At 35.9% G+C, this 20,161-nt stretch overlaps 1 long non-coding RNA gene across 3 annotated transcripts; it reads right to left on the bottom strand.

The window, feature by feature from the left end:
* Window positions 1–1,113: 1,113 nt before the first annotated feature.
* On the bottom strand, window positions 1,114–19,520 carry LOC139738489 (uncharacterized). 3 transcript variants are annotated; one of them, XR_011711445.1, is made up of 7 exons: window positions 19,391–19,520; window positions 18,035–18,079; window positions 15,935–16,045; window positions 15,133–15,266; window positions 14,028–14,092; window positions 4,223–4,246; window positions 1,114–3,491 (listed from the first exon to the last, which is right to left on the bottom strand). It is a non-coding gene; the product is annotated as an uncharacterized lncRNA (long non-coding RNA). The 3 variants fall into 3 exon arrangements; XR_011711446.1 differs by having other exon boundaries at window positions 1,114–3,494; XR_011711444.1 differs by lacking the exons at window positions 1,114–3,491; window positions 4,223–4,246 and having other exon boundaries at window positions 13,661–14,092.
* Window positions 19,521–20,161: the final 641 nt, after the last annotated feature.

Consider the following 20,161-nt stretch of genomic DNA (forward strand, 5'->3'; position numbering starts at 1 on the left):
AAGGTCATCTACTCTTGTTGGTCGCAGACATCCAGAGATAGCTCTGCAAACTGCATTCAGGACTGGGTTGATCCTATCTGCTGCAATGTGTGTTTAGATCTGACACAATGTGATATGAGTCAGGATATCCTCAAAACGCATCGTCAACCAAAAATCACTATGGAATAATCCCTGGAATATAACTTCTAGGGCTGCTCCATTGGACCCCCTTTGCCATAGTGTAGAGTGCTTGATTACATGTAAGGACTGGAATCTGACCGGGGTTCAGGACATCAACTACAGTCTTCATGATGTCCATTACTTGGCGCATCATGGCTTTAAAAATTGACTTGTCACAATATTGACTCAATTATTTGCCACTTTAACTAAAACATGGACAATGAAATTCCTGATTTATACACACACACACACACACACACACACACACTCACACATACAAATAGTTCCAATCCTTAAATTGATTTGACAATGTCAAAGAATTTCAAATAAACAATGGCAATCATTATGACAATGGCAGCCTTTTTTGACACTAACCAATGCTCAGCTGAATATAAAAACAGTAGAAACTGCTGATCTGTGATTTATAATACAAAAGAGAAACATTTCTTCCCTTCAACTTTAAACCTTTATAAACAATATCAAAAAACATCAATTAACAATGGCAGCTTTCTTGAAGAAAGCAAGCAGCTACAAAAATGGCACCACTTTTGTCACAGGTCATATCTGATATGTAGGCAATAAATATCTATTAAAACATATAACTAAAACATCAATACTGCTGGAATTGATTACACTTACAATGAAACAAAATATTGAATAAGCAATGAGAGCTACTTTCAACATGGCCATCATTTTCTTTCAAGTCACATTGACAATATGTTATATGGACACTAAATTTCCTAATGCACAATTTATAACACAAAAGATTTTTCCATCATTTGATTCAATTCAAATGACAATATTCAACAATTCTAAATATGACAAAGCAACCTCTTCAAATATATTTTTCCCCAGAAAAATGCAGCATCTAGAATTACCACTGAAACATATTCTACACACAAATTCCATTCTTGTTTCATGAAAACCCTCAAATGGTTTAAAATTTTACTTTATCTGCACTTGGTGAATGTAAGGTATTATGGGTCAATTTTGTTTTTCGCATGATGCATCAGAAATAACTGAGTGTCTTGCAGAAATTTGTGTCATGCCATTGCAATTAATCCTCTGGAAAAATTCGAGGTAGCTACATGTAGTGCTTACTTGCTACTCCCACACAGAGAAGCAGTGTAAGTTTTGAAACTCTCTTTAAAAAACATGTTTTTGTTTTTTGTTTTGTTTTTTACTATCCAACATAAATCAAATGGACTTCTTTTTTTTAGTTTCATATCTCAGAAGTATTTAAAAGTATGAAGTGATTACACGCATTATATTTAGTAAAATGTGCTAGACTTTATGGCATAAATTTATGAAGATGGTAAAATTGAAATCATGGACTATTTGAATAGAGCCTTAAATATTGCATGGCCTATTTCATTACAAAATCAGTCACTTTGTAATGTTTCAAAATGTTGAATGAAATGAACATTTTTTAAAGAAATGGTCATTACGTTGACAAATGACTAATTTCCTAACAAAATAGGCCACACCACGCCTAGTGCTCCATACAAATTGTCCATGGTCTCAACTATGTTTTCAATTGTACCATGGACATGAATGCAGGTCTTTAGGGCAAGTTGAGCCATAGCTCAATTTGCCACATAGACCCTGTTTACGATGCGAGGCTTGGCCGCAGTTCAACGATAGCCCAGCCAACCTCCATTTCAGTGTAAACGTGCAAAAGGCCAAATGCAAGGCCAAAGTTGGCCTTGCATTTGGCCTCGCTCTGGAGGTGGCTAAGCCGCGGCTGAGCCTGGCCTTTTTCTCTGTGTAAACGCAAATGGGGCCAAATGCGCTGCCAATTTTATTCTGGTTTCCAAACCCCGTACTTGTACTATTTCACTATTCAGGATATTAACCCCCTCAACATCGAAAACTAGCATAGTTTAATGTGATCTTGTCCTGCAAAGGATCTTTCCCTTCAGAAAAGGCCTTTGCCCGAACGGTGATTTCGTTGCCATGAAATTCAGTTGGCAAAGGGTCTGAAAACCAGACAACACCGAATTGTGTTTGTTTACAAGTAGAGCGCCACTATGACAAAATATTAAAAGGTTTGAAATAAAAGCGCGGCCGAGCCCAGTAGTGTAAAGGAACAAAATTGCGGGGCTTGGCCTCGCAATTGAGGTTATGCTCAACCACGGCTTGGCCGCAGCATGGTGCAGCCCCACACTGTAAACAGGGTCATAGAGTCTTCCTCAACTAACCCCACACCTAGAGCATTACTGAAGGTTTACATATATGTGCATACACAAAATATATGCATCAATTACAGACCAAGTCTCTCATTATGGTGAGACTCATGCATTTAGGGTCTGTCTCACGATTTCACACATAGTACCCATTTTTCTCAGACATCAAGTGAAATTGCAACTTGAACCAAAAATGAGGAGTGTAGCTAAAAGGATTGAAGTGATGCTTGCAATTGAAGGTGTATTTCCCTTCATCATGCCAAATTAGCAAACAATAGTCACTTAATTATGCACCAGATCCTTTATTAACAGCTACAAATTTAAAAAAGGCTCCTTACTGTGGGAGGGGGAATACCCTTCTCGTTTGCGCGAGCGCAAAGACACTAAGTCATGAAAATCTTGTTGTTAATTTTTTTTAAACTTTGCATCTTTGCAATTATTCAAAGGATAAAACAGAAAAAAAGACCCACACTTGCTTCTCACAATCATCATCTAATATCTAAGTCATAGCTTTGATCCATAATGGAAAAATGTAAAAATACTGCACATTTGCATTTCACATACTTCTACTTTTATGGTCTACATTTTGGTTTTGCCCTTAATCAAAGACGTTTCTGTGTCAATCACGAAAACAATATGGTGGTGTAAATGATTATGCTATGGGTCATTAACACGTTACCACTTGAGTGTCTCCAGGGACGGTGGCTTAACATGCCACTATGGCTAACTTACCGTACCTTCCAATACTACACATGATCTGATTACCACCACATAAACATAAAATTAATAATTATTGAGGTATTTTATGTTGCGTAAATCATTCCACAATACTTCAATTACATTTATACCCTTTGCTTTTGCATTTATCATGCATACTGTTCACTGTGCTTAGAATTATTGTAGATGGAAGAGAGTGGAAGTCCTGAGAAACTATTACGTTGCTCATCTGTTATCATCTGATATGAAGTGCTTGCATGTCAACCAAGTTTGATCCAAGATTGACAGCTGTCCACACAGTTGAAATAGATGCGATCCACACCTGGTCCAATTGACTGGTTTTGAGCCTTTAACCAGTAGAGTTCTACTCCCTGTGCTACACCAACGCTGCAAAGCAAAGCTGGTGTGTTCTCTCTGTTGGTCAAGACCCTGCTTTAAAATACATAAACAACATACTGTTACAAATGAAGTACACTGCTTATCTTTTAACATCGATAAAATGAAAGAACTGAAATATGTGTTGTTAGAATGGGAGAACATAAATATCATTATCACAAATGTTACGAAGAAAGTTACATTATGTTTTACATATTTTAGACAGATACAACCAATTTCTTGTAGTCATAACTTGCGAACACAACTGTACTGAAACATTCACAACTTCACATAACATCACATCACCTTTTATGTTAACCTTTCTTTTCATGAATACATACACCTATTTCTCTTACAGGAGTACAGCATATACATCATAGTTCTCTGGATGTATATCATGTTTAGCTACGATGTAAATTGGACAGAACAAAACTACACTTGTACAGTCACATTTATAAGAATAAGGAATATGTGAATAACATTTCATAAATGTAATATGGAATTAACAAACTGTTTCAGATCACAGACTTTAGATGATAGAACATATATTACAAACATTTCAGGGGAAAAAAAAATAATTCTGAAGAAACACCTGTGTATGCATAATTCTACAGGTTATGCTAATACAGCTTAAAAACACACCTGGAGAGATTATTGTGAGAATTTAATTTGAACACTGAGTATGATTGAGCCTGATTTTGTCAAAAAGTTGTGTGAAAAGTTAAATGCATACAAATCTGACAAAAAGTAGGGGGAAAAAAAAGCAAAAAAGAAATAAAACTCACCGGTGGAAACACTTGGGTACAAGGCTGGACATGATTGCGGCACAAGCACAGACCAGTTCATCATTCACCAGGCAAATGTAAAGACATAAAGATGTTAGCCATAAACACCTAGATGAAATACACCTAATTGATGCTTTTTTCATTTTGGCCAGTGCTTTATTCTCACTACCATGGGTGCTAAAGAGAAACAATGACATCAATCAATGAAAGCAAATGTTTGAGAAACAGGGGTTTGAAAACTCAAAACATTTTTCATAAATTTGCATGAAATCAATCAAAACTTGTGCTATGTAGCTCATAATGTTTACGTAATAAATACAATTCTTGCACCACATACATGATCACTCATGGATTTCACTCTATCTTCTCTGGTGAAATATTCATTTCTATCAATTACAACATATGCCTATTGATCGGGTTTTGCACATATAAATGCAACTCCTACTTTTTCCATTTATTTCAAAGCACTTTCATCAGCATTTACAATTTGATTTTCCTCAGCTCTAAACGCTCATCAAATAGTAACACAAACTTATCATTATCAGCATTTAATTCTCTGAAAAAAAATATTTTTCAAAATGATTATTATGCCAAAATCTACCTTTCTGCACTGTCATTTTCTGGGCTATGTTTTATTTCTGTTGTGCCTGTTCTATTTTTATTCTTTGTCTATTCTATTTCAATTCCATTTTCTGTCTTTTGTTTTATTTCTGTTCCATACTGAACTTGTATCTTCCTTTTATAGTTACATTTCCAACAATGATATTTAGAGAAGAGCAACTACCAGCTCAGCTACTGCTTTGTGAAAAGGGTTGATAATTCTCACCTAGATTCAGCATTACCACTTCATAAATTTTTAATATCACCACTATTGCTGACATACATGTAACATTATAATTACAGTCCTTTAAATCATTTTTGCAATTACACAATTTATGTGTTTTTCCTTCTTCTTGACATGCAAGCCCACATTTCTTTCAACAAGCAATCAAAGATCATTGTTTCTGTTGCATGCTCTTGTCGTTGTCTATTTATTTTTTCTTTATAATGTCAATGTGTTATGTAGTACTTTTATTGTTGCCCAAGTTTTGTTTCCTGTGCACAATCAAGGTCGCTTCAGTGGATCTCTCCACCCTTTGCACACTTTGCTCATGGCACACTGTTTTCCTCACTTCAATCACTTCAGTATTCATTACAATTTAATATTATCATAAGGTTTCACTACTGTTGAACATTCTGTTCATTTCATTCATCATATTTCATCTATTCTCCATAACATCATAAAAATATGTATGATGAAAGATGAAAATATATTTCATTTGATTTCAGCATTGTGAAAAAAACCTTGAATAAACATCTAATGTTATTAGTAAAACCAAGTTCAGTGAAACAGTATTCAAATAGCTTCATGGTAACTGTAGTAAAGGCGAATAACTTCAATGGTGAGATCATTAATACCTATACTACATACATGACCGATAAATGTGCCACCTTCTGTTGTAGCATCAACTTCATGTTGTTGATATTCATAAGAACACATCAAATTATGCCAAGCAAATCACTTGAACCTTGTCTGAGAATTTCATTAAATTCACCAATAACTATGCTTTTTGTGCTTATTTGGTGCAATTCAACAACTAATTTCCATAATTTCTCACATTATTTTTGGGTCATATTTAGGAAGTCTATAATCACTGAATTGTCACTTTCTGTCTCATAATGTCGCTGTTTTCTGTAGTACTAGTAGTCATACTTTTGTTGAAGTCTTGTTTCATATTCACAAGCATAATCTTCCCAGTGGAACCCTCCATACTTCACATGTTTTACTCATTGCAATTTTTTTTTTTAACTTCAAACACCTCAGTATTGATCATAAGTATCACTTCTACTCATTTGTTTTTGAATTGCTGTATGCTCTGTCCTATTCACACTTTTTTATTTTCCTCATTCTGTATTACAAAAGGAAATATGATGACAAAAGAAAATAAATATCAATTGATTTGAATATATGTGCCACATTACTTTGCGTAAACTCAAGACATCACTCATCAGAACTGTATTCTGATAGCCTCATGGTAACTGTAGTAAAGTGGAATAACTTCAACATGAAGTGAGTCTATACCTGTGCTATATACATGATCAATCAATGTATTACCTTCTGTTGTAGCATCAAGTACATGTTGTTGATATCCGTAAGAATACATCAATTTATGCACACATGAATCACTTGAACCTTGTCTGAGATTTTCATTGAAGTCACCAATAACTATGCGTTTCGTACTTCTCTGCTGCAATTCTACGAGTAGTCTCTTCAGTTTCTCACAAAATTGTTTCTTATCATATCTGGGAGGTCTATATATCACAGAAATGAGACATGAAGGACAAGTTACTGCAAATGTAATATATTCTAGATTATTGACATGTAAATCCAGCCTACTAATAGATTTGATTTTACTGTACACTGCAACTCCACCATGTGCTTGATTTTTCAGTGCCGAAAATAAGGGACTTTCATCTGAATAAGATTTTGACCGAGGTTGATTGTACATTTTAAAATGATCTAAATTCACATCAAAAATGTCATCATTAAGCCAAGTTTCAGTTAAACAAATAATATCAGAATTTCTACATAGGAGGTTTGATTGGATATCTTTGAAATGTGCTTTAAGACCTTGAATGTTATGTAGCATTATATTCAGAGTCGCAACAGAAACATCATTATCAAAGCTCTTTTCATCAACAAATGTTGGCATGTTTTCTAAACTTTCTTTAACAGTTGGATTGCAATATATAACTTTGGGATCAAAATCTTCAATAGTTAGTCCACGTATTGATGTGACACGGCTCAGAGCAACATATGCTTGTCCGGGCAAAAATATATTTTTCAGAGAAACAACAGCTTTTTCCATTGTCATGCCCTGTACTTTATGTATTGTGCATGCATATGCTAATTTCAAGGGAAATTGTTTCCTCGTATATTTTTTCCCAATTGATTCCTGTTGCATTTCTATTGACTGTGTTCCTACTTTTTCATTGTCAAATTTCACAAGCACACTTGAGGGTCTGGCATTTTCATTTACTCTTACTAAGTCAGTTACAGTGCCAATGCAGCCATTTGATAAACCTTTGGTCACATTCACATTTTTGATCAGCATCACTCTAGAATTTTCAGCAACCCAAAGATATGCTGGCAAAGAAGCTTTAGTACATCTCCGTGGCTTGTCACATGCTTTGTTTTTACCCTTATCGCCAAGTTCAAAATCTTCTGCATCAAGACAGATGATATTTGTGCATTTCTTGTGAAGCATTATTTTATTCCAGTCATTTACTTGTTTGTTTGAAGAATATATATGCAGTGCATCCTCACATTGCTCTCCAGTTTGGCATGATTGAAGAACTGCAAAATCATCACTTGATAATTCATCTTTCTTTTCTTTTACCCTTAATTTGTTCAAAAGAACAGCAAAGTCTGCATCATCCTTTTGTCTCATTATTTCATCCAAGTTAATCATAGAGAAGTTGTCTGTCCATAAAGAACTTTGCAATGTATCTTTATACAAAGGAGTACCTTTTACTGGGGGTAACTGATAAAAATCTCCAACTGCAATAACTGAAACCTTTCCAAATGGAGCATCATCACGCGTCTGCTTTATTTGCCTTAAACGTCCATGTACATACCACAGTAGCTTCTGATCAACCATGGATATTTCATCAATTATTAGTATCTGTAATTGGCCCAGCTGAGTACGTAAATGACTTATCTTTTCTTCTCCAAGGGGTTGATAAGGTAATGAAGCAGAAATGGGTATGGACAGTGCATTATGAATAGTACTACCATCAATATTGTAGGCTGCAATTCCAGTTGGAGCTACTTTCATAATTGAAAGATCATCTGGATTATGCATCATTTTACCTAGAATTCTTGTCCCTTCATTACATATGCATTTCACCAGATGACTTTTTCCTGTTCCAGCACCACCTGTCACAAATATCTGAAACGGTGTGGCTTCTTTTCCATTAACTCTGTCAAGACACCATTGTCGTATTTTGTAGAACACTTTTTGCTGCTTGCTGTTTAAAGTTCTTAATAAGACATTACTGTCTTCTCTCGAAATGCTACATGATCGAAATTCTATGCCATATGACTCTTTCTCCTGAGATTTAGATTCAAGATCTGGGATTCTAAACTCATTGTCAGCATCTTCAACTTCTACATGGATTTTAGCTGTTTCATGTCTTTCAACTTCTGTTTCTGGACAGAGTAATCCCCATGCATCTTCTTGTGCACCAAATTTCTCAAGATATTCTTGTGCCTGATCAATTGTATCAGCGTTTTTTTCATACTGCCTGAGATTTTCATTGGCAATACTTTTGACACTTTCCAAATTCTTATTAAACATTCGAACAGATCCATTTTGATAAAATTCCTCATATGTCAAAAATTGGTCAGGTTTTAACTGTTTATCAGTACGATATGGCAAAAATAGTTGCAATATACTCTGATAATATTTTTCTGGGGTTACAGTCGGTGAAAAACGAGGGTATCTCACTACAGCATCATTGGTTCTTGTTCTTTTTTGTATATAGCCCAGCTGATCTCTCAATTTAAACACACTCTGTTTCTGTTTCTTACCCTTTATATCAGATTCACTGAGTAGTCTATACTTTGAACAAAATGTGGCTAAACACATATTTTCAAATTCAAAACCATCAGGTCGGGCTTTATATTTATCAATTCTGCTTGGCATCCATGGGCTCCTATCATCATCGTCTCGTCTGCTTTGAATAACACTCAGTGGTAGACTCATTCTCACAGGGTTTGGTCCAACAGGTATAAACTCTACTTTTCTTGAGCACTCTTTCAATCTCAGGCCACAAACACGATACACACTTTCTTGTGCTGAAACTTCACGGTTTTGCATATACACATGTCCTATTTCTTTCATACTCTTTCGAGCATCTTCATTGCCCTCTCTCATTTCACTTTCAGCATTTTTCAAGAGCAAACTCATTTCTCTTTCTGCTTTTGACATGTATGACACAACATAAACAATGCAGGCATACTCATTTGTTATATACTGCAAATCCATATTGGCATTCCAAGCTCTGAGTAAGAATGAATTATATTGATTAACCCATATATCTTTTGGATCTCTTTTCATGACTACATCTTCTTTTGTAGCTACAGCATTATAGGCATCTTCAAATTCCTTTTGAGACATCCCAAGAGCTTCAAAGAGCTGCCTAGCATTATCATATTTGCCTTCCACACATGATGAATTCTTTACTGCAGACAGAACATCTTGAGCCTCATCTGTAACTTCTGGATTATCATCAGGCTTCACAACAAATGTTTTCTCAGAAGGTGGTCTTGGAAAATTAAATCTACAGGAGGTTCCCTTTTTCTTGCATGATTTTGAATGTTTCTTTGAGTGAAGCTGAACATTCTTCACTATTTCATACAGTTCTTCATCTTCATCCTCACATGGAATGTTGCATGAAATATACTTATCAATAAAATCTATGACAGTTTCATCTTTCTCGACACCCAAATTAGGTGCATTTTCAACCCAGAATAAACAGTGTGTATGTGGAGATCCTCTCTGTTGAAATTCAATCCTGTAAAAATAGTCAATTATCTTGCCAATAGGTTCTGCCTCAGAAAGAATCACTCTGTTCAAAAATGCATGAAAGCGTTTATCAAACATACGAGCTACTGTCACTGGATTTGATTTTAATAAATTACACTTATCTGTCCAATCCAGATCACTTGCTTTTCTCCCATCACCTTGTTGATTTAGCAATGTGTTAATAACTTCAGGCCATCTCATTTCAGCTGATGAAAATGATGCAAACCATGTAGGCTTTCCAAGTTGTCTAACCATTGCTAATACATCTTTCTGTGTAGATTGCCAGTATGGAGGTGTTCCTCGTATTTGTTTCAGAAATTTATATCCTTTATTCGAATCCAGTATCTCATGAAGTTTTCTTGCATCCTTTAGATCTGAACATCGCATCAATGTGGAATTATCTATTTTCTCTGAGCTTTTTCTGACAGCTATAGAAACACTAGAAAGTATTTGTTGCAGTTCATAAATACACTGAGCATAGAAAATATATTCTGTATTTTTTGCAAATCTGTTGTCTACATGCATCAAACGATTATGCAAATAACGACCAAGTGTTACTTTAATGTACCTGGTATCATGAAATGTTGGCTGGCCTGTTGGAAACAGAGCAGGAAAACATTTTGCCTCATTACTCTCATCCATCAATAGTGACACAGGACTATTCTTTTCACAAGGAGCACAGCATATAATATCATCAAAAAACTGATCAAGCACTTCTTGTCTCATATCGACCTTCTGCAAACATGTGCCCAACTGAATGCCTTGTAATCGTCCATCTTGATCATCCTCTATATCATCATCATCATCATTAGTTTCACTTAAATCAAATAGTTTACCACAAGCTGTTTTACTATTTTTGTCTGATAAATCAGAGTCCCATTCGCTATCAATAGCAATATCAGAATACCACTTATTATTCTTTTTCAAATATTCCAATGCAGCTAGGACATTGTTTTTCTTGACAAACTGATATTCATAATGTCCTTTATATGACAGTTTCCTCTTTAGCTTTACGCGAATTAATTGATCATCAGTCTCCGGTCGAGGTAATATCTTTACAGTTTCATTTGTGCGTGAAGGTACACAAACTGTTGGGCCATGCACTCCATATTGTCCTCCTTTAGGCAAATTCAAAACTTTCATAAATGGAATGTTTAGTGCAATCAAATGTGTTTCCAACTGATTCAGATTTCCAAGTTCCGCAGGAATAGCACGTAATTCTAAATTATTTCTGCTAGCTTCAGCAGGCATATTACCAGCTAATAATTTCCTGTGGCAAGTGTAACAAACCCATAAAAAATTTCTTGATGACTTTACTATTTGACAGTCAATATCACAGTCATCGCTGCATGTATGTAAATACTCCTCCTTTAAGCACCTCAAATCGTTATATTTTGCTTTTGTACACTTCAATACTTGATTCTTGAATAATAATTTCAAACATACGCAACATACATATTCAGGGCCGTGTGAAACAATTTCCCTAAATTTTTTCAAAACATGGTCACAATTTCTCATATTCATTTTTTCTTGTTTTTTTCGTTTCATGTTTCTCATTGCAACCTGCTGTCTGTACAAAAAATTTGTCTTGTACTTAATGTTTGAAACTTTCCTCATAATTTTCTTACGCCTCTCTCTGAATAAAGCATTGTTTTGATATCTAGCTTTCCTCATTTTCTTAAGCCTTTCTCTATGTAGAACATTGCACCCATAGTTTACTTTCCTCATTGTCTTCAGCCTTTTTCTGAATGAAGCACTGTTTTGATATTTGGCTTTCATCTTTGTTCTCATCCTTTTCTTAATTTTTTCTCGAAATGAAGCATCATTTTGGTATCTAGCTTTCATCTTTGTCCTCATCATTTTCTTGATTTTTTCTCTTAATAAAGCATTGCGTTGATATCTAGCTCTCATCTTTCTGCTCATTGCTCTCTTGACATTTTCTCTGTAAGTAGGATCGAACAAGTACCTGTTTCTTTGTCTCTCCTTAATTTCTCTTCTCTTTTCGAACCGGTAAGGTTCATCTGTTTGATATTTTACTTTCTTTGCAGCTGCATTTTTTAGTTTGCGGAATAGAAAAGGCTGAACATCTGATAAACATTCTATTTCTAACTGTCTTTGCTCATTTTTTTTCTTTTCTCTCTGTGCTCTCATTCGATCTCTATTTTTTCGTCTGGTAATATTTGCATTACTTTTTTTTCTTTGTTTTCTCCTTTTTGTAGTTTGCCTTGTAGTTTCAACTTCTTCAGATTCTTCAGTATCCCTACTCATTTTAACAGCACGTTCAATGTCATCCTCTAAAACTTCATTGTTCAATACATTTATTTGACAATCACCGACTTGTTTCGTAACTTTTCTCTCAGTTGTGAGTCTTCTCTTTCTTGTCACAGGCGTTTCCATAGCGGTAATGTTTTGTGGTCTTGACAAGTTTTGGCATGAACTTAATGTTTGGATCCTTGGACATACAGACTCTACAACATCGTAATGATTGCCATTTGTGTGTTGCAAGTAAACACCTCTTTGTGATGTAACAATTCCAAACTGAAGTTTGCTTGCACCAAATAATTTCCATTTTGAACAGTTTTCTTCATATGTATAAATATCAGTATCTAGTAGATTTGATAAGGCCATTATTTCCAATTCTGTAGCCCATGTGCCATTGTTGAATACTCTTTCCTTTGCAATGTATTTTACAACATCTGTGTATCCTGATTTTAAAAGGCTTACATAATCTTGCTTGTTTTGTAAAATATGCATAACTGTTGCTTTTCGAACATCACGGTGTGAATCTTCCTTGCCACATGTGACATATGACATAGCTCTGTAAAAGCAATTTCCATCACCACTAATTTTATAGATAGTTAATGGTTGTGACAGGACAGTAATATTACCATTTTCCACCATATCTTTTGGCACATCATTACTGCTACATTTGTCATTAACCTTTATGCCTAATTTGCAACAAAACTTCTCTCTGTCAAATTTATTCACAGGTGTGTACATGAGATTAATCTTTTTAATTTCTCCCACTTGCTTCACCTCGGATGCATCAACATCGACTACTGTCTGTTGACATGTGTTTTGTAATGGAATTTGTGTCTCTTGCAAGTTTGACACCATTATTTGTTTGGACATCATTTTCTTCACTCTAACACTGCCTTTCTTCAATGTCAAGTTTTCGGTACCCTTAGATGATTCATGATGACTTTCTTTTTTACTTTCCACATTTGCATCTGAATTCACATGAAACACACTTAATTTTTCATCCAAAGTACTAGACTGAACAGCAGTTACACTTTCAACTACATCAAAATGATTGCTTCCAGTGAACACAATATATATGCCTCTTTCAGTTGTTACCTTGTTATAGTACCCCGGTTTCCTTGCAGACAAAATTTGCCAATTTTTTGTACGATCATCATACACATATATATCACAATCTAGCATATGTGCCATTGAACTAATATCAGTGTGACCAGCCCATGTTCCTAAATCCGTCAATTTCTCTTGAAGTACAAAGTCCCTGACATTCTGATATTTCACTGTGTTAATTAAATTTTTAAATAAATCACCCGTTTCCAGTAAATGTGCCACATTGGATTTCCTGAGCATGAAATGGTTTCCTTCACTGCCAGTAACTACATGAGAAATACTTCTGTAAAAGCAGTTGCCATCACCCATAACTCTCTTGATATTTACAGGTTTCCTCATACACAAATTTTCATTTGTATCTTCCACTGGTTCACTGGCTGCGCCACAGTAATTGACATTTAATCTATTGCACAAACACTGCTTGTCTACACATGTAATTGGTGCAAATTTGAAGTTTCTATCTCTTCTTTGTGTTGTCTTTTCAAGTGAAACAAATTCAACTTCATTCTCACTTCCATAGTCATCACTGCTTACATTAACTCTGGTTTCCTTTATTGTTACATTTTGAGTCTCATCACTATAACTCAGATTTCTTTCAATATGATGACAATGTTGCGAATAGTCGCTGTTTTGATCATTTATATTCCCACACGCAGTATTTAGGGTCTTTGATCTCTTAGAGCCACTAGTTGTCAATACATTTTTCTTAGAATTGAATTCTACTGCCAGACCGGTTAATTCAAACTGAGTAGTACGTAAATCACATGCCATAGATTTTGCCAAATTCAAACAGTGTACCTGTATACCTTGCCATGATGAAATGCTAAGCAAGACACTGCATCCATCTTGTACCAAGTATCCATCATGACTTCTGGAATGAGAATCAAACACATAATAACCACTGTGATGCCTAATGATTGCAAATGTACTCTCAGCAAAATTCATAAGACATGCATCATATCGGCACAGTTCTTGTTCTAATGCTTGACTCAATGGCAAAGCACCAAAATTTGACAAATTGTTTTGATCTCCTTCCAACACTCCATATTTCGATTCACCATAGGTTATTTGAAATTTTTCATCCAGAATATGAAGTTCCTTCGGTAATTCATCTATCATTACAAGCTCTTCATTCAGTTGTGAATCCTTCTTTATGTAATAATACAACTCATTCCCAAGTGTCAGAATCTGATCAAGATCACGAGGTCTCATTTCGATTCCATTCTTTGTTTGAATGTAGAGAACTGCCACAATAGAATTACATGCACATTGTTTGCCAGCAGTATAACCAAATCGTTGATCACCTTGATTAAAATTTCCTTGTGCGATTGTTTTAGTCAGAGGATATGATTGCCTTCTATCATATTCTGAATCTGAAAGAGAAACAGGCTTACAGACACGTTCTTCAGTCTCTAAATCATTTGCAGCTGGTTCACCATCTAATATAAGTACAGACGATTCTTGAACATCATATGAATTATGGTGGTCAACACTATTTGCAGAACCAGCATTCATTACTATGCAATCAGATGGATTAATAGTTTTTTCACGTTCAGGCAGGAATATTGATTCATTACAAACTTGAACACACATGTTTTGCATACCTGAAACAGGTTTGTGACACGGAGAGTGAACATTTACATTTGTAGTAGAATTCACAGAGAACAATTCATTCACTGATATTTGACTGTCACCTTCAACATCTTTTGTTTCGCTGTAACATGGGTTTAGTTCATGCATATCGTGGATTCTGTCACACTTCACTTTGGACATATCATTCGAGCCTGTGTTGTCTCTATTTGTGGAATTACTGTCCTCACGGTCAGATATTTCATTCTTACACAACTTTTCATTCTTTGCTGCATGTTCTCCTTCAAAAATGTCATGTTTCACCTTTTCATTGTTACGCACCTGTGAGTCAGCATTTTTAACCACTGGCACACTTTGTTTGTTGCGGATCTTCGTGAAACGACCTTTCTTTCTTGGTTGCCGTGCATTTCCACCTCCATAGAGCCTGTTTACATTCCAAACTTCTTTTTCAATGTCTGTGGAAAGGACAGAGACACATGTAGCCTGATCACCACTCAGTACGAAACATCCATTAGTCATATTCGGAGTGCTTTTAGCCACATCAGCCCAACTTCTCTGTGTTTTTGCATAGATTTGCTCAGAGTATTTTGCCATAACATGAGGTGACTGAACACACTTTGAATATACATTCAATACAGATTCAGTATACACCTGCAGACTATCATTTCGTTCTGTGTCCAAGTTTCGATTCATATTTCGCTTCACGAGTTCACCATGTTCTTCTTGCCTTGTTTCTACTTTTGATTTTTTGCCTTTGCTGGTCTTGGCTCTTCTCTGTTTTTCAAGATAGTAGCCTTTCATTGCTTTGCCAATGTAGGTCACGCCAGGTTGGAGAATCACACCATTTACTGATCTCACTGTGCTCTTGTTATTGGTCTTGGTCTTAGGATTGTTAGTCATTGTTTGGGATGTTGTCAGTTTGGCCTTCTCAATCACTTTTGTCTTCCTTGATTTCACAGTTGTCCAACCATCATCAACTGCAGTTTCTAATGGTTCAAATTGCCTCCTAGTGAGATTTGAGATGAATGTCGGATCTGATTCATCTCTGTCACAATTTGCTCTTTCCTCCACACACACATTTGTCATTTCTAGAACACCACGTTTGTTCTTTCTTCTCACATACCTCTTTTTCAGTCTCATCTTCGTTGGTTTCTTTCTCTGGTTGCTCTTGCGTGATGTAAGTGAAACATCAACATGAAAATCTTCATCACCAAGGTCTTCGAGAAGTTCGTATCTATTGAAATGACAAGGAATGCCAATTTTGTCAAAGATGCGATGGGCAATATTATTGCTTCCACATGCTGAACATATCCAAATCAACCTTGCATCACACATTCTAGCCTCATGAGAAATAGTTCCTGTACACATCACATGAAACTGCTTGCCACAATCCTCACATGGTACTCTGCTTTCATTTTCATTGATCACACTGCAACATGCATCACATTCACTGACCTCTACATTTCTCATCAAGTCACAACTATGGAGGATATCTAGGATATCACCAATAACAATCTTGAATTCACTTGCTTCCATTGTCAAACTACAGGGCTTTCGAATCTTTGAAAGTATAATGGTACCTATTACTAAATAAATGTATATCAATCAACTGTCAATCAACACAGTTATATTCCTTGAATCACTATACTTTTATGAATCACACCTACTCCACTAGTACTGCGATTGGTAACAAAATTGTCGGATTGAATAGCTTTGAAAGTTGCACTAATACATGTGTACAGTACATGTACTATATTTCACTGCAATACAAATTCCAGCAGTAAGCTGCAACACCGATCCATATAATGTTTCTACCAACAGGTGGGGATATTTCTACAATGTTTGCTTGTTTCTAGCAACAGGTGGCACTCTTTGTCTGTTACGTGCTTCAATTCCTACTTTATAGAAAAGCTATGCCAATTTCCTTTTACGATATCTGCCAACAGAAATTTCAGCTTCAATTCTCTGACATTTGATTTGACTAAATTATGCCTTTATCTCGAGATTATGCTCTTTGTAAAAAAGGTTACAATTTTACCAATTATGCTTTTGCCTTAACTGCACAATAATCGGTCTCCCTTATATGTTTTTCTCTTAGGGTAGGGTCTTTCGCAACAAAAATTTCAATTTCACCAATTATTCTTTGTCTTCACTGACAATTAAAGAAACAGTAATGTTTCTGTTTTGAGATGACTCCTTTTGCAATAAAGGTATGTCTTTTACTAATTGTGCTTTTGTTTTCACAACCCAATATTTATAAATAGCCCTTTAAGGTGCAATATTAACGTCTCTCCCTTCATTTACTATGACTAAAATGCTTTTATCTGAAGATGGCGCTCTTCAATTATTCTTTTATCCTATTAACAATTAACGAAAATTCAAGACTCAAGATACCAAAAAATATTTTTACATAAAATTTTTAGTATACTTCTCGCCTCACCTCATAAATTGTTTCTCACACTTTTAACAATTCCTTCAAAATTTCAACTCCTAGCTATTAGCTCTTGCCAACTGTAGTTGATTTATTTGCAGCAACTTTCAATGCAGAATATATCAAATATCAAATAATCCTTGAAGGTGCAAATTTTGTCTACCCCAATTAGTTTACAACACTATAATGCTTTCGTCTTATGACGGCACTCTTTAATAATCTTTCAGTGTAATCTGGACTCTTAAACACCTTTTCTCAAATTAACTGTTTCTATTTTCAAGTTTCCAGCAAACTTCTCGCCTTCTCTAGGACAATCCTCTTTCCAGTTTTTAACTATCCTTTTAAAGAATGCACTCTTTCATTCAAACACTCTTTAAAACTCTGTTATTCTGCTTAATTTTTACTCCTTTTTCGTCAACTCTCACTCTTCCTCTCTTTGATTTCACTCTTTTTCTCTTTGACTCTAACCCTTTCTGCCTCTGATTCTGAAACTTTCTCTCCTTCTGATACTGTCTTATTCTCATGCACTCAGAAGTTCTCTGTTCTCAGCTTTCTTCAAGTTCAAGTTAAGGTATTTCAGGTAAAGTTCAAGTTAAGGTATTTCAGGTAAAGTTCAGGTATTTCAGGTATATTTCAGATATTTCAGGGATGAGTTCGTGAATTCCAGGATGAATTTCCAGATGTAATCTCAGTGAATATTCACTGAATATTCAAGGATGAAGGTGAAATGGTATGAGATGAAATGTAGGATGAAGATGATTCAACAAATAACAAACACAAACACAAACGTACTTTCAACAAAGACCAACATAAATCTCCTTCCAAAGCAACCAGTACCTGCAGAAAGAAAAGAAAGGAAAAATACAAACGTTACAACAATACCTGTATAGGCTATACAGTGAACTCTCTACAATTATCACTGATACGACGAAGTTCACTATAACAAGGTAATTTTTTTGTGGTCCTAGATTGTAATTTCAATTTGTATTGTATTATTTTTGTAACCCTGATATAACAAGGTTTCATTATAACAAGCACATTTTTCTGGTCCTGAGGACCTTGTGTTAAGGACAGACCACTAATAATGTGAGGTACACACATTCTGAAAATACATACCGGTACTTGAGAGGAATATGAGGCACAACACCCAAATTTTTTATACAAATCTTTGTAAAATTATTTTACTGTTCCTGCAATCTAAACAATTCTTATAACAAAGGAAAACCATCTTTTAAACTTATAATCTTGCTTAAAAACACATTTTTCACTGTGCACACATCTGCACAGGGAAACCCTATTGTTATAACACGGTCAGCATAACTCAGTGAAATTAGGTCAAAGTCAAGCTTGTGATGTGTAATTGTGGGACTACATATTGGAAAATAAATGACTTCTCTTCAGTTACATTTCATGATTAAACAGGAATGATACTTCTGTATGACAAAACAAGGTCCAGGCTAAGTAACGTTATATTTCTTCCCCTGCATGCCCCCTATAAAAAAAGGTGAAATGAAAGGGTTGTTGTTGTTGGTGGTGCTTAAAGGCGCATCATTCAATATTGAATATTTACGGGACAGGAAAGGGGGACAGGGAATATTTACGGGACAGGAAAGGGGGACAGGAATCACCGCTATATAGCACTGTAAAATACGCCCTCTACTGGTCGTGGTGTTAGCTACGCATTAAAGTATGGCGCCCGCATCTCGCCCAGATTTGGCAGAAGCAAATCACCAGAGTAACGCTAAGCCCTCTTAGTCAACGTCAACTCTTAAAGTAGGTTCTTTGGAACTTAGCCTTCCTAGTAATTACATAGCAAATCATGATATGGCTCACACCTTGTCCATTCAGGAAACGCGGTCTAACGTTAAAAACTTCGCAACTTCCTTCCTGATACTCCTGACATTTAAACGTACGGTCTACGCACTACAACAGCTTCGTACACGTATAGGGCCTGAGCTGTGGTGATACGATGGGCATGTCCCCAGACACTACTGAACACATAAGAGTGATACTACTGATAGACCCTAACGTTTATTATACATTGTAGTCACTAACACTAACAGCACCACGACTACACACATGAAATTTTGTTCTAAAAACCCAAACATCTGTGTTTAGGCATGCCTGCGTTTACAGACTAATACCCACCTGGTACTCGAACTCCAAACTAATCAAACCGTCAGTCTCACGCAAAGGTCTTCAGAAGTCGTATTTGTGAGCCTGTCGCTGCGCTGCCACGCCAATGCAGTAGGTTACGAATTGACAAACACGTACACCACCTCCGTATTGTATATGTGGGTAAGGTACTACGCATAAAGCATGGAGCTACTAACAGAGTAGAGCCATGGTATAAGCGTACGAGCACGCGTGCGCTTCTATACTCTTTGGTACGTACGTACACTCCTCGCAGGCATGCACTGTGTGGATCACGGAGGGAGCACTGCCAGAGACGCGATACTACCATGGAAAGCCCGTCGCACACGCCCGAGAATTCGTGGGTGTTTCATAAAGCTGTTCGTAAAGTCACCAACAACTTTCGACCGACTGGTGATCAGTTCTTGTGCTGAATTATTGAAATTCTAATAACTATAGCAATCGAAAAGTGATCACCAGTCGCTCGTAAGTTGTTCGTAACTTGATATACGAACAGCTTTATGAAACAATTTACGCACAACTTTGTCTTCACATACTAGCAGGGGCGTCACCAGCTTTTTTTCAAGGGGGGTGCGTTTTGACACTAAATGTTTACGAGATTTTTTGGACAGACATTTGGAATATAGGAAGCTCTCAATCCCTAGACTTTTACTGTTTTTTGAGGGAAACCAAGCGGGGAAAGGGTTAGGGTATACCCCCTATAAATGGATTATGGAATGACGGTGTGAAACGACAAATTACTGGCAGCGATATCAGGAGAATGGC

This window comes from Diadema antillarum, unplaced genomic scaffold (assembly GCF_040938485.1).
Source record: "Diadema antillarum isolate AM-2024a unplaced genomic scaffold, OU_Dant_1.0 seq00000746_RagTag, whole genome shotgun sequence".
NCBI lineage: Eukaryota > Metazoa > Echinodermata > Echinoidea > Diadematoida > Diadematidae > Diadema > Diadema antillarum.